Genomic DNA, 13926 nt, shown 5'->3' on the forward strand with positions numbered 1-13926 from the left:
CCTAAGCAGTTGTGCTGCCCCCGGGCTCTCCTGCTGGCCTTCCGGGCTTTGTTGGGTGGCACAGCCTGTGCCAAGGGGTGCCAAGGTGCCTGCAGGTGCCAGCTGTGGTTGAAACAGAGAACGTCCTGGCTGTATCCACCAAGCTTCCAGCTCATCAGTGGAGCACAGCAAGGACTCATGCTCCCCACTGATGCTGGAGTCATGCACAGTGAGATAGGAACACATGCTCTAAATCCAATTTGATGGATGTTGACAACTCTTCCATGTTGTCATCACAACACAGCAGATGCCAGAGGAAGTTGATAACTTCTGGAGGGTGTGCTGGTAGGATCACCACCTTCCCAGCAAGCCCAACAGGTTCCGGCCCTCCTGTCCTTCCCATGCCCTCGTGACCAGCGCCAGTGCTCCCAGTGTGACCTGGGCTTTGCTCTGCACACAGGTTTGCAGTGCAGACCATGAAGGCTCTGCTCTTCTGTCTGCAGTATGACCCTGAGGTGATGGCCATGGAGCGCAAGCGTGGCTGGGACACGCTGCTCTGTGCTGACACCCAGCACTATGCCGTGGCTCTGCTGGACAGGTGAGACCCCCCCATTTCCCCTCTGCCCCCAATATTTGTGCTCAATGCCCGGGGTGCCCCACACAGTCCCTGTGGTCATGGGCCAGAGGGCCTTGTCACCGATGGACGGCCAAGCAGACTGGAAAAGGCTGGGAGAGGAGGTGTCCAGAAGGAACTGCCTCCCAAGGTGCCCATATGACCTCCAGGGATGCTGGGGAAAGACTGGATCTCGGTGAGTCAGTGCTGGGAGTGGTTTGCTTGCCCACCTCAGTGCCTTGGTGCCTTTTCCCCCCCACCAGGGAGATGCACCATATCTCCCTCTCCTTCTGATCTGGGATTTCCCCACCACCTGCTTGGGTGGCTCAGTAAGGAAGAGCCACACTGGGATCTGCCCTTCCTGGCATTCCTTGTGGAGGTGAGCCTGATGGCCAGCGCTGCCTCGCTGAGCTCCCTCCCAGCTCTCTGTCCTCTCGTCGCCACAGCTGCCTGGGACAGTACCCGTGCCCTGTGCTGCTCTCTGAGCCCAGCCCTGTGCGGTTCTGGGGTCCTGCCGACTGGATCCCCTTTCACTACCCTGTGCCTTTCAGGTGCTGAACTGCTTGGATTTCACTAAATGTGGTGACAGCATCCTTGAGATCATGTCAAGGCACCTGCAGAACAAGTGCAGGGAGAGACGTCGTCTGGCGCTCAGAGGCCTTGTGGTGCTCAGCAAGGATCCCTCGATGGTGAGAAGGGGGCAGGGCTGAAGCTGTACTGGGGAAAGCTGCCCCTTGGGCTGCCTGGGCTTCAGGAGCTGCAGCAGATGCTCCCAGCTCTCCTGCCTCACCTCCCTGAGTTCTTCGGGACAGACCTTTGGCCTCTGGGCCCTGCAGCAGCAGGGTGAGGTTGCAGTGCCAGCGCGGTGTTGGTGCTGCAGCCGCTCATGGCTTCACAGCACAGCACAGCCTTGTGTTCCACACAGGCCAGAAAAATGTGCAGCCTGTCTCCAAGTCTTTTGGAGCTGCTGGGTGATGCAGATGGAGGGGTGATTGGCATGACCGTCCGTGTGTTCACTAATGTGCTCCAGGACAAAGACATCCTGATATCCAGCACCACACCCCCAAGCTGGCCGAGGCACTCCTGGAGCTCTTTGACCACGTAAGGTTCTGCGTCCCGAGCCACAGGCATTGGGTGCTTCCCAGAAATTTGTGCCCTCTGCGTTTTAAGGCCTTTGCCTTGGTGGGCCTGGAGTAGTAGGTGCTTAAGTTTTTCTCTTTCCTCTAGCACAACAGCCAAGTGCAGCTGCTCTCCATTCACCTCTTCTGTAAAGTGATGGAATTGGTAGTGGATGAGGGAAAAAAGTGCCTGAAGACAATTGTTCACAAGAGCCTGTACCCACTTCTAATCTACTGCCATGATGAGAACCTGCACCTGGCAAAGATGAGGATTTGTGTGATGCTGGTGGATCACTGGGAGGGGCTCACCTGCCTCCTGCCCTGGCACCTCCAAGGCTGCAGCCTCCTCCCAGCCTCGGCACAGGGACGCGATGGTCCTGTGCCTTGAACTGCGGTGCCATCTGCACATCTCTGCTACTCTCCAGGCCTCTCCGGAAATGCTTCTTTAACCTGACTGCAGCATTGGCCTGGCACATGAGTGGCCTAACAGCACCTGAGGTACCGTCAAGGTGACACCACTGATCAATTGCCTCTGGTCTAGGGACAAGGACACAAGACTGAGGCAGGAGAATGTATCCAAAGAAAGCCAAAGCCAGCAGCTCTCCTGAAAATCAGCTTGGGCCAGGCTGGGGCTGGGCAAGGCCGTGGCCCACAGGCTCATCTGCTGAGGCCACCTTTGCACACACTGCCCACAGCCAGCCAGGGAGGAGGAGAGTTCTGGGGCTGTGGGGAACCTCTGCTCACAAGCAGTGAACACCCATCCTCCCTCACACAAACTGCCTCAGCTGAAAATTCCCCACCCGGGAAGGCCACATCCATGGCACATTCCCATGAAGGACACCTGAGGAGGTGCCAGAATCCATCCAACGGCCCCAAAGCCCTGCCCAGACTCACTGCTGAGGCCTTGCAGCAGAGCACTGCTCCTGATGCAAAGGGATGCAGCAGAGCCAGAGGCTGCTGCCAGAGCCTGTGTCAGACTTGTCCCTGCCAGGGGAGGTACCTGGGCCTTCCCACTTGGCCCAAATGTGTATGGACCCCCAGAACTCCGTGTTTGTGGGGGACCCAGAGCACCAAGAAGAAAGAGATGTAGAGCATCCACAGGAAGCCATTGGGATCCACCAAGTGGTGAGGTTTTCTACTGAATCTCTCTGTCACTCTCTTGCTCTCCCCCTGCCTCTATTCCATTTCTGTTTTTCTCTCTTTGTCATTTTGTCTCTCTCTCATTTACTGTTCAATAAAACTATTGACTTTGGCACATGGTCTCATTTGCACCGTAATGGAGGCAGAGCCATTTCTGATCATTTTAATCAGTGGATCAGAACAAGGGGCTAGAAGCCCTCCAGTCTGGCTGCTGCTCCATGCCATTTCCACGGGGTTGGGCTGGTGAAGGGGTGCTGGGCTGTCCTGGTTTAGGGCAAATATGGGGGAAAACCTTCGGAAGGAGCCCCCAGAAAGCAAACCCCCATGACTCCTCCCCCCACCACCAGGTTCGGGAAGAATTTCCTCAGAGAGGAGTGGAAAAAAAACCTGAAAATCTGTGTATTTAACAAACTAAACACTCCTTGGCACAAAGAAACAACACCAGATGATGGAAAACTCTTTCACAGCTCTGAATGGATGACAAACTCAGAAAGTCTCTCCTGCGCGTGGTCACTCAGTTACCGGTCTCTGGCACTGGGGGATGGCTGCTACACATCACAAAATGCAGACTCCCGGTGTTTCTTGGTGTTTCCCAGGTCCCCGTCTGGAACAGGTTCTGATGGTATTCAGGAAAGGGAGAGAAAAAAAAAAAAACAAAAACAGTCCAGGGAAAAAAAAGGACTGCCTAGCTGAACTAACTAATGAGCAAAAGCAAGGGCAAAAGCAAAAAAAGTAGGAACAAAAGGAAGCAAGCAAGAAAGCAAGCACGCGAACAAGCCTCTCCTAAACAGAGACCATGGAGGAGGTGAGCTGACTGATAACGAGACAAAACAAACCTTCACTTTCAGATTCAGTCCTGAAAGCACAGAACATAATACCAAGCACAAACAGAACACACAATTGGGGATACAAGCACCATAACATCACCCTAGGACACTTTCTAAGTGTGACCTGAGGCATTCCCAACTCAAACAAATAAAGCCAAAGAAGTTGTCAACATTTTGTTAAACAACATAAGGCCCGGTTCAGAGTGCTTCTCGACATCTCCTCCCATCGAGTACCACATTCCCTAGCAAATATTGCACTGGACTTTTGCAACAATCTCCAAATCAACTGGCACCTACACATGCTGTATAGGCCCAGGCCAGCGACCAGGTGGAAAAGATGAATTATCTGATACAACAACAGATGGTTAAAACTGGACAAGAGGCCAACACACCTTGGCCCCAGAGCCCACCTTTGGCTTTACTATGGATTTGAGTAAGATCAAGAACAAAAGACAAGCTGAATGCCTTCGAAATACTGTGTAGAATACCAGAGAAGCACAACTATCAAGGGGAAGCTACTGTACAAGTGGAGGAGGGGCATCTCCAGGACTATGTGGTCCAACTAACACAACAGCTGCAGAAAGCTAATCAACACATTTTGAGCACATGAGCAAGAGGACGCTCCTCTCCCCAAATCCAGCCTAGGGACCATTTATACGTAAAATCCCCTGAGGGAAACTGTCTTATGCCAAAATGGAAAGAACTCTATTTAGTACTTTTAATCACTTATACAGCCTTTAAAGCTGAAAGCATTAATCTCTTGGATACTTTATTCCAGAATCAAAAGGCTTCTGCAAAAGGCAAGGGGAGTCCAAAACTAGACCTGAGAAAGAACAGGAGAAACCAAGCTGTGTTTCACATGATCATCGTCTTCCTGATGCTTCTTATCAGAATTCAAGCCACACTTGATGACTGTCACTACCATCAAGATCTTCTTGGCCTGCAAGATCCTGGTGGATGGAACACTCAAAAATATTCAGGATCTAATGGGCTAAAAGGGATTAAAAAGGTAAAAAGGCTTGACGTCATTTTACGGATTAATGACAAGCAGTTGAAGATTGAGGAAAACCTGACTCCATGCCTGCCTTTCTTGTCCCACCTGAAAGTAAGATCTCTATGGCTTGTATATTTGAAACTCACAAATCCCTTGTAGATAAGATTACTACAGTGACCATGTGCGTCTGTGACCCTTGAACAAGTAGTGTGTGCATTCATTTTCATGTGATTTCTATCAGGATTTTTGCACTAAGCAAATAAAAATGGAAGGCTATAACCTAGTGCAAGATAGTCCTCTTCTTCTGTGACACATAGGTGGGGAGACCATCGTCATGTAGAGATATAGTAACTGAGCCCACCAGGAATCCCACCCAACAAATATTGTTTCCAAGAGCCAACTCTTGTGCAACTAGAATAATAAATCGTACTGGTCGTCTGCTTAATACATGGAACAGATCTCATAGAGGATGTGCGTTTGAGAATTGAATGTCATTCTTGGGGTATTGCAGGTCATCAGGGATATTAACCAATCAACTTGGAGGGGTAGCCAGGAACATCATCATCCTATGAGGGTATATCGTGCCCAATTCCATGACCACGTGATGGTGACCCAGATATGCATGGAATCCTGATAGCACAACTACGTCCTTTGATGGGCTGAGCTACTCAGAATACTCAACTATTTGTACCGGGAACTTTCGTAAAGTAAGTAGCCTTTGTAATACTACCAGGGGCCAGTGTAAGGTTCCTGAAGGTATCAGAAATGGTTGCCTAAAGGCAGGCAATGTATCTGAGGAAACCACAGTTACATGCCTTGGGTACTCGACAAAGAGCCAACCTTGTCCCATCCCCCAGCATGGGAGCCTTGCCCTGTTTGTCCCCAGCCGGCCCAGCCTGGGCACTGTGGCAGTGTCCCTACCCTCCTGCTGAGGCTTCTGCTGCAGGCTGGGGAAAGGCTTTGGGAAAGCACCAGAGCAGACAGGTTACACGAACAAGCCTGGGGGCTGCTTATGGCCTCTGACACCCAATTCCTCAGGGCTTCCCACCACAGTCCCTCAGGTGCCTCCTGTCCCCTTGTAGCCTCCTGCCACCGAATCCCACACAAATCCCCCTCGTGCCTTCCCACAGCCTTGTCCCATCAGGGTCTCCTCAGTCCCTCATCCCTTCATGGCCTCCCAGTGCCCTGTCCACTCAGGGTCTCCCCCAGCCAGGCCAACCTGCCCAGCAGCAGCACGGCAGCCCCACAGGAGCTCCAGAGGAACCCGATCAAGAGGCACCACGGAGCCCTCAGCAATCCAGCCAGCAACACCTGGGCAGGAGGACACCGATGGCGGTTCCTGGCAGGGACAGGGGTCGTGGCCATCTCCAGGCACCGGTCTCACAGGGATCCCTGCAGCTCCAGCCCCTGCCCACCCGCTCTGTCACCAGCACAAAGGCTTCAGCACAACCACCAAAGGCCAAGGGGCTTCTGGCCATTTTCCTTGTAACACCGCATGCCTGGGCAGCTTGCAGAGCACAGGCACCCTTTCCCCCTCTTCCCCGATGCCATGCGGACACTGGGCAGCAAAAGAAAGCTCCAGGGAGTCTGTTTATTATAACACATCCTATATTTATATAATAGAGTAAAACAGAAAGGAGAACAAACTGAAAGAAAAGAAAATTCTCTGCTCGTTCAGGTGGCCCCACCAGACACAGCCTACATGCTCAGCTCTCTGCAGAGCTCCAGCAGCACAGCCAGGCACTGCCGCACAGACAACGCCGTTTCTTGCATGCCCTGCGGAATCGGTCTTGCAGCCTCCGCAATATGGAGTACGGAGCTCTCTCTAATGCACGCAGGACAAACGCTGTTTCACTTGCGAGGTTTCTAATGGCAGGGTTACTGTCATCTGCCGTGTCATCCAGAGCTACAAGAGTGTGGAACAGAGCCACGGTAAGATCCCGGATCTGCGGGGACACCACGAGACCCCCGTGCCAGGGCTATCCCAGCCAGCTCCAGCCATGGCCAGGAGGGAGCAGGGACCACTGGGATCAGCCCGAAGCTGCTGGCCACAATTCCCCCACGTGCCCCTGAAATCTCGGTGTGCTCTGCCCACGCCGACCCCCGCCCGCACAGGGAGCAGAGCCCTCCGCAGCCGGGCCAGGGCTTGCAGCTGCTCCTGCCAGCCCCCGCTGACAGCCCGCTGCCCTCACTCACCTCTGTAGATGAGCTGCAGCTCTTCCTTCTTCCCCCTCAGGTGCGGCCCGGCCATCCCTGGGAACGAGAGAGCCTGTCACGGCTCTGCCCAGCGGCACAGCTCCCTGCCAGCGGCGCTGCCAGCCCTGTGGCCACACGCCCTCGTGGCCCGGCAGGGCTCAGCCCGGGCCCTTGCCGCATCCTGACGCTCAAGGGCACGGCTGCGACACAGGGCGGCAGCAGCCCCGAGGGCAGCCGGGGCTCCACGGCGCCGGGCCCGGATGCCGCTGCCGGGGCAGCAGGCGGGGCTGGGGCCGAGCTGCGGCAGGACGGGGTGGGGAGGGAGCCCGGGCTCACCCATGAACCTGATGGCCGCCTCTCGCAGGGGCTCCTGTGGGCTCTGCACGTACGGCAGGGCCTGGCGCAGGTGCTCGGCCGCTCGGCTCCTGTCGTCTGCCAGCTGGAGAGAGCGGCGGGAGGGAAGGGTCGGGCCGGGCTTTGTGCCCCTTTGCCAGGCGCTCCCCGCTTTGGCCGGCCCCGGCCTCCCCTGCCCGCACAGCCCTGAGGCGCGGCCAGCAGCCGCTGGGCCGGGGCTCCGTGGGCACCCGGCTCGGGCCCACAGGAGCCTGGAGAAGAGCCCGTGCGGCTCCTGCGTGCAGCCCTGGGCAGGGCCACAGCTGCCAAGCGCACACAGTGAGCACCGCGCTCAGGGGCTTCTCCAGGCTGGCGCTTCCAGGCCCTCCTTACCAGGCACTCGCCAAATCTCCACGTCTTATCCACCTGCAGCATCTGTTCAATATCCCTCCTCTTCAGGAATCTTGCTGAACAATGCAGCGTTTCCCGAGAGGCCTGGAGAGTAGCAGAGATGTGCAGATGGCACTGCAGTTCAGGGCACAGGAGCCGTGTCCCTGTGCCAAGGCTGGGAGGAGGCTGCAGCCCGGGAGGTGCCAGATCTGGAGGCAGCCGAGCCCCCTCCCAGGGGGACGCCACCAGCCCACGAGTCCTCACCTCTGCCACTTGCGGATTCTCATCATGGCAGTGGAAAGAGAGTGGGACCAGACTCTGGCGCACATGTGGCTTCAGGGCCCTTCTTTCCCCTTCCACTAGTAAATCCATTATCTCTTGAAAGACAAGCATGGAACATAGTTGCACCTGGCTATCATCCTGTATGAAAGGAAGGAGAAGAAGCCTAAGCATTGGTTCTTTCAGGCCCACCTGGGCACCGGCATAGAAATGCACAGGGCACCAAGTGTCCAGGCTGCACCCAGTGGCTGTGGCTGGGGGCCCAGAGCCTTACATTGTCAAAGAGTGGCAGGAGCGCCTCAGCCAGCTGCAGGGCGATGGGGCTGGGTATGGGGACACCGTTATAGAGAAACAAATATCTGAGTAGAACGACAGCCATCCTGACCACGTCGCTATCATTTTCCTGCAGGAGCTGCACAAGACTTTCAGTCAGGCTCCATATTTTTTTTGCCTGTATGGAACACAAGTGTGTGAAAGGCCAGCCTGCTGCCACAGGGTCTAGAGGCCAAAGGCCTGTCCTAAAGAACTAGGGCAAAGAACTAGAGAGCTGGGAGCAGCTGCCTCAGCACCCGAAGCACAGCCATGCCCAAGCGACTGCATTCCCCAGCCTCACGCTGCTGGCAGGGCTTCAGCAACTGCCCCTTTCTCACCATGGGGGGATTCTTGCTGAGCACTACGAGGCCTCTGAGGGCCAGGCGACGCCTCTCCCTGCACTCGCTCTGCAGGTTTTTTGACATGATCTCAAGGAGGATGGCCCCATATTCAGTCACGTCCAAGCACTCAAGGACCTGAAAGACACAGGGCAGTGACAGGGGACTGGGCCGGCAGGAGCCTGTAACCACATAGGGCTGGGCCCAGACAGCAGCACGGGGCACAGGCACCATCCCAGGCAACTGTGGCTACAAAAGGGCACAGAGCTGGCCATCAGGCTCACCTCCACAAAGAATGCCAGGGCATAGAAATCCCAGAATGGCATCTCCATGCTGATCAGCCTGAGCAGGTACAATGCAATCCCAGAACACAAGGGTATGGATGAATGGTGCATTACCCTGAAAGGAGGAAAAAGGAACCAAGGCCTGAGCCAGGGGGACAAACCTCTCCCAGGACTGACTCACACAGTTCTCGTCTTTGCCCACCATCCTGCAAGGGGGCCTGGGCCATTTGGGAGGTGGCTGCTTTTGGGCACCCTCCTCTCCCAGCCTTTTCCAGTCTGCTTGAGCATTCCACAGTGACAAGGCCCTCTGGTCCATGACCACAGGTACAGGTGTGAAGCAGACCAGGCACAGAGCACAAATGCTGGGGGCAGTGAGGAGAAGGGGATCTCACCTGGCCAGCAGACCCACGGCATAGTGCTGGGTGTCAACACAGAGCAGGGTGTCCCAGCCACGCCTGCGTTCCATTTCCATGACTACAGTCTCGTACTGCATTTGGCAGAGCAGAGACTTCAGGGTCTGCACTGCAAATCTGTGTGCAGAGCAAAGCTCAGGTCATGCTGGGAGCACTGGCTCCATGCCTGAGGACATGGCAGGGACAGATGGACTGGCATGGAGAACCTGTTGGGGCTGGCAGCAAGGCCGTGCTCTTCCTGGCATCCCTTCCAGAAGGTGTCGACCTCCTCTGGCATATTCCGAGTATGGAAGAACACTTGGAAGAGCAGGTGGACAAATAGGCGGGTGAAATACACCGTCACTATATGTGGGCAGCTGGGCTCCTGGAGGATCTTCCACATCACCAGAGTTGCCTGCAAAGGACAAAGCACCCCGAGACAGCGCTCAGTGCCCAGGTGTCGGTGCGGCAGGGCCCGAGCGTGGCACGGAGAGGCCAGGGGAGATGCAGGGGGAGCACCGGGCCTGATGCCCCTGAAGGTGCCCCTAAGCCAGGATTCAGCGCAGTGCCTGAGGCAGGGAGATGCAGTGGGGGAAGGAGGGTGGAGAGCTGCTGGAGAGGCGGCCTGGAGTAAGCAAAGGCCACTTCCAGAAACTCACAGCCAGGGCAAAGACACGCATTCTGTCCCCATCCGAGGTGTATGTGCTGTGCTCTGGCCAGTTCCCCATCACATCGAGGAGTGTCAGCTGTGCCAGCTCCGAGGTCCTGCTTGAGCACAAGATCGTCTTCCACATGGCCATAGCAGCTCTGTGGGGTCAGAGCTCTGTCTCAGGGCCGTCTCAGACACAGAACTGTGGCCTGGGCAGCAGTGGGGAGCTGAGCTGGCTGTCAGCTCTGCCTCTGCCCACTGCCCCTCGCTGGTGGCACCTAGGCAGCCCAGCCCTGTGGGGACAGGCCCCTGAGGGGCAGGGAGGGAGCATGGCAGCAGCCCCAGGGGCTGACATGCCAGGGCTGGGAAAGGGAGCAGCCAGAGGGCCCTGGAACTCTCTGTTGCTCAGACACCTGGAACAGGTTGTACAGGGTGATGGGCTGGTGAGCCCTGAGCCCTCTGGGCTGGTGAGCCCCATACCTGTCACACGATGGGGCCACATCCAGGAGAGTCACCACCACATCAGCAGGCTGTGCCTCAGTGAGATCCAGCAGGGTCTTCTCCATCCTGTGGTCAGCAGACTCATTGGTCATGAGCCACTGGTGGATGTACCTCACCATGCCAGGCACCTGCAGGAGGCACAGAGAGACTTAGAAAGCTGCTAGAGGGAGTAATGTCCCCAGCTCCCCAGAGAAATGCTTCCCTTCCCACCACACTGCAATGGCCTCAAAGGCTTACAGTGACCAACATAGCCCTGTGGCTTGAGAGCCAAGCAATTCATAGGAGGATCAAACCCTGCCCACAGGCTGCTTACTTGCTTTGGAGTGGAAAAACTCTCTTCTACAAGTATATCCATCAGGGCAGCACTGGTGTTGGTGGTGTAGATGTCACAGTTTTCCATGGACCCAATGCCCACGGCGCTTGTCTCTTCCTGCCAAATGCATTTAATGAAATTGCAAGTCCAGCAGGAGAACAAAGGGCACGAATCGAGAGCTGTTCCATGGAGTGCTCCAAGCGTGGCGCTTGGCTGAGCAGTGACAGCAGGCCCAGTCCAGCTGGGGATGGCTGCAGGTACCTGTGCTGTCCTGCGGAAGAGGCCACCAGTGGGTTCCTGCTCTTGTGTCGGTTCCATGGCTGCACCTGGCAAAGAGCAAGCAGAGCCAGAGCTGAGGGGCTGCGGGAGAGGCTGGAAAACACAGCCCAGCCCTTCATTCCCCAGGCAGGGACAGCCCCAAGATACCCCAGGGGATGGAGCTGGGCCACTATAAGCTGTCTGCCCGGCTTCCTCTTCCATCCTGTCCATGGGCATGTCCACAGTGGGTGGGATGGGATGGGATGGGATGGGATGGGATGGGATGGGATGGGATGAGGTCAAGCTGTCTGCAGGCACCAGCCCTGAGGCCCAGATCTGCCACTCACCCTGCTGTTCTGACTGCAGTGTCACCACCTGTTCTGTCTCCTGTGCTGAGGCAGCTCCAGGACTTTCTTCCTCCACATTCCCCCAGGCCAGCTTGGTCATTCTTGGGGTTCTCTGCTCCATGTCAGTGACTGGATTGATGGCTAATGGCAGGAGAGTTGCCTCAGAAAACCATGAGCAAGTCCTGCAGTCGTGCCTGCAAGGCACCTGCAACACAAATCTTCTGGGAAGGCCACAGGACAGCAGGTCCTGCACTCTGGTCTCAAAGGTTCTTACCAGAAGGACGAGAGACTCCTTGTCAGGGATCGTGATCAGCAAATCCCTCAGTCTGGTCTCAAGGTCACCTGCAGGAATCACTCTTCGGAAAAGCTCCGGTCAGGCACGAATGAGTGTGCTGTGCAGGGGCTCCTCACAGCACAGCTCTGGTGCGTCCTGTCCCGCAGTGTGCTCCGAGCACTGTGGTGTGGCCGTGGCACCACCAGCTCCTATGTCACCATACATCATAAAGGGTCCTTGGACACCCTGCTCCGTTCCGTTCCATGGTAACCATGTGTCACAAAGGGCCCTTGCACACGCTGCCACCTGGCCTGGGGCTGGCCCCAGCTCACCCCAAGTGGCCCAGGTTGGAAGAAATCCCTTGGCCCAAGTGTCTAAGGCAGCCTGACAGGATCCTTAGGAACAGCTTAAGCCATCAGCAAACGCTGCCCTGCTCTGCAGGCTCAGGGCAGCAGAAGGAGCCCCGAGGGCTTCTGACACAGCTGTAGTGGGAAGGGCACAGGGCCTTCCACAGAAGCTGGCTCAGCCTTCTTGGGACACGTCCCAGCTGGTGGCCATCTGAAAGAGAGGTGTCTGCTAGAGAAGGCAGGTCCCTCCCTTGGAATGAGGCTGCAAACCCCCTCTTTCCAAATTCTTATAGTTTTCCCATTAAGAGGCTCTCAGGCAAATATATGAGGATAGGAACAACAGTTCTTTACTATTATGTATAACAAGGCAAACAAACAATAACAACTATGGAATTCGTAACAAACAGAACCAGAGACCCTTTGACATCCTTCTCGGCTGAGCCGGGAAAGGATGGAGGAGAGCTTTGTTTGCCTGGCTCCAAGCAGGGCAGGGAGAGGTGGTCTCAGGATTCCCAGGCACACAAGCAGATGCTGATAGATCCCTCTTTTAGTGAGGTAGGGTGATAATAAGGTCCCAGGTCAGTGGCTGCTCTCACGAGCAGAGGCTCACCACACAGAAGAAGCAGAACAACAACAACAACAACAACAAGAGGAACAAGAAAAAGACAAGGAACAAGAAAAAGAAGAGGAACAAGAACAAGAACGTCTGGGCTGGGTTATGGCGAATCCCCTTCCCCATGCAGCAGCAGCTCCGAGCGTCCTCCTCTGAAGCCGCAGAGCAAGAGAGCTCGCAGCTGCACCAGCCCTACTTTTCCTGCCCAAGATCCCAGTATCTCTGTTCCCCCAAGAGAAATTCCCAGATGAGAGATAATGCAACCAGTTGCCCTCCTTCCCCCTGGGCTTTGCCACTTCTTTGTTTTCTTAGTTACTCATCAGTGCCAAGTAGTCAGTGTTTCTTAAGAGCTTATGGCCAAAATTCTATAGGAAAGAAAGAAAGAAAGAAAAAAGAAAAGAAACCTAACTGCCAAAACCATCCTAAACCCACGGGTGTGACACAGAGAAGGAACGTGTGGGTCAGGGCATGAATGCTGCTCTTACCCCTGGGGCCCTGCCAGCACTGAAATAAGCAGCTGTGGCAGAGTCCCAGCTCAAGCAGAGCTGCCACCCCTCTGAGCCTTGGCAGCGCTGGTGCCCGGCTCCTGCCCCAGAGACCTGTGCCCCTGGGGGCTTCTGTGCCAGAGGGAGCCAAAGCCCATGTGCACTGGGGGCTGTGCTCCTTCCTACAGGGGCTATTGGCAGGAGCACCTGGAGCAACTGCTGGCAACACTTGGCATCTGTCAGCAGGCAGAAGCTGTCCGTCCTGAAATTATTTTTTTCGGGGAAGGGATTGGCAGGAGCACCAGAACACCATCAGCTGCTGATGCACCAGGAAGGTTGCAGCTGGTGTTAATTCTCAGGGACTCGTTTCCACTATGTCTGTCAAGAAGACAGTTTTCTCACATTGGCTAAGTGACATTGACCCACTCAGTTGTGTTACTGGAAAAGTTGCCAAGATTTGCTCCAGAGTGGTTCAGCCCTGTGTATGCGACTGACTCGTTGATAGGCAGTAATTGGAGAAGGGGCTTGCCCAAGGAAGATCCTGCCTGTCTACACTGAGCACTAGTGCTGTGTAAGCTACAGGGCTTCAAATCTGACCAATTGCTTGATGGTACCCCTGTTAAGGGAAGGTTCCATTGTTGCACCTCTCCACAAAGCCAGCAATCCCTGAGTCCTGTATAATTAGCTGTGGTTCCTATTAGTGTTACATGGCTGATAACTTTGAAGGCCAGTGACAGTATAAGCAATGAAGAAGACAGTGAAATGCAATATGAATTTAATGGTTTTTGAGTGAATTTCAATTTTAGTCCATGATCCCCAACAGATTTGGTTGTCCAAGGTTTAATTGGTGATTTCTTCACTGGGATGCAGTGAATCCAGGTAGGTCTTTCCTTTACTCAAACGGATGTAAAGGTAGTCAGGAGCACTTGGATGGATCCGTCCCA

Source organism: Sturnus vulgaris, chromosome 7 (genome assembly GCF_052056855.1).
Source record: "Sturnus vulgaris isolate bStuVul1 chromosome 7, bStuVul1.hap1, whole genome shotgun sequence".
In the NCBI taxonomy this organism is placed as follows: Eukaryota; Metazoa; Chordata; class Aves; order Passeriformes; family Sturnidae; genus Sturnus; species Sturnus vulgaris.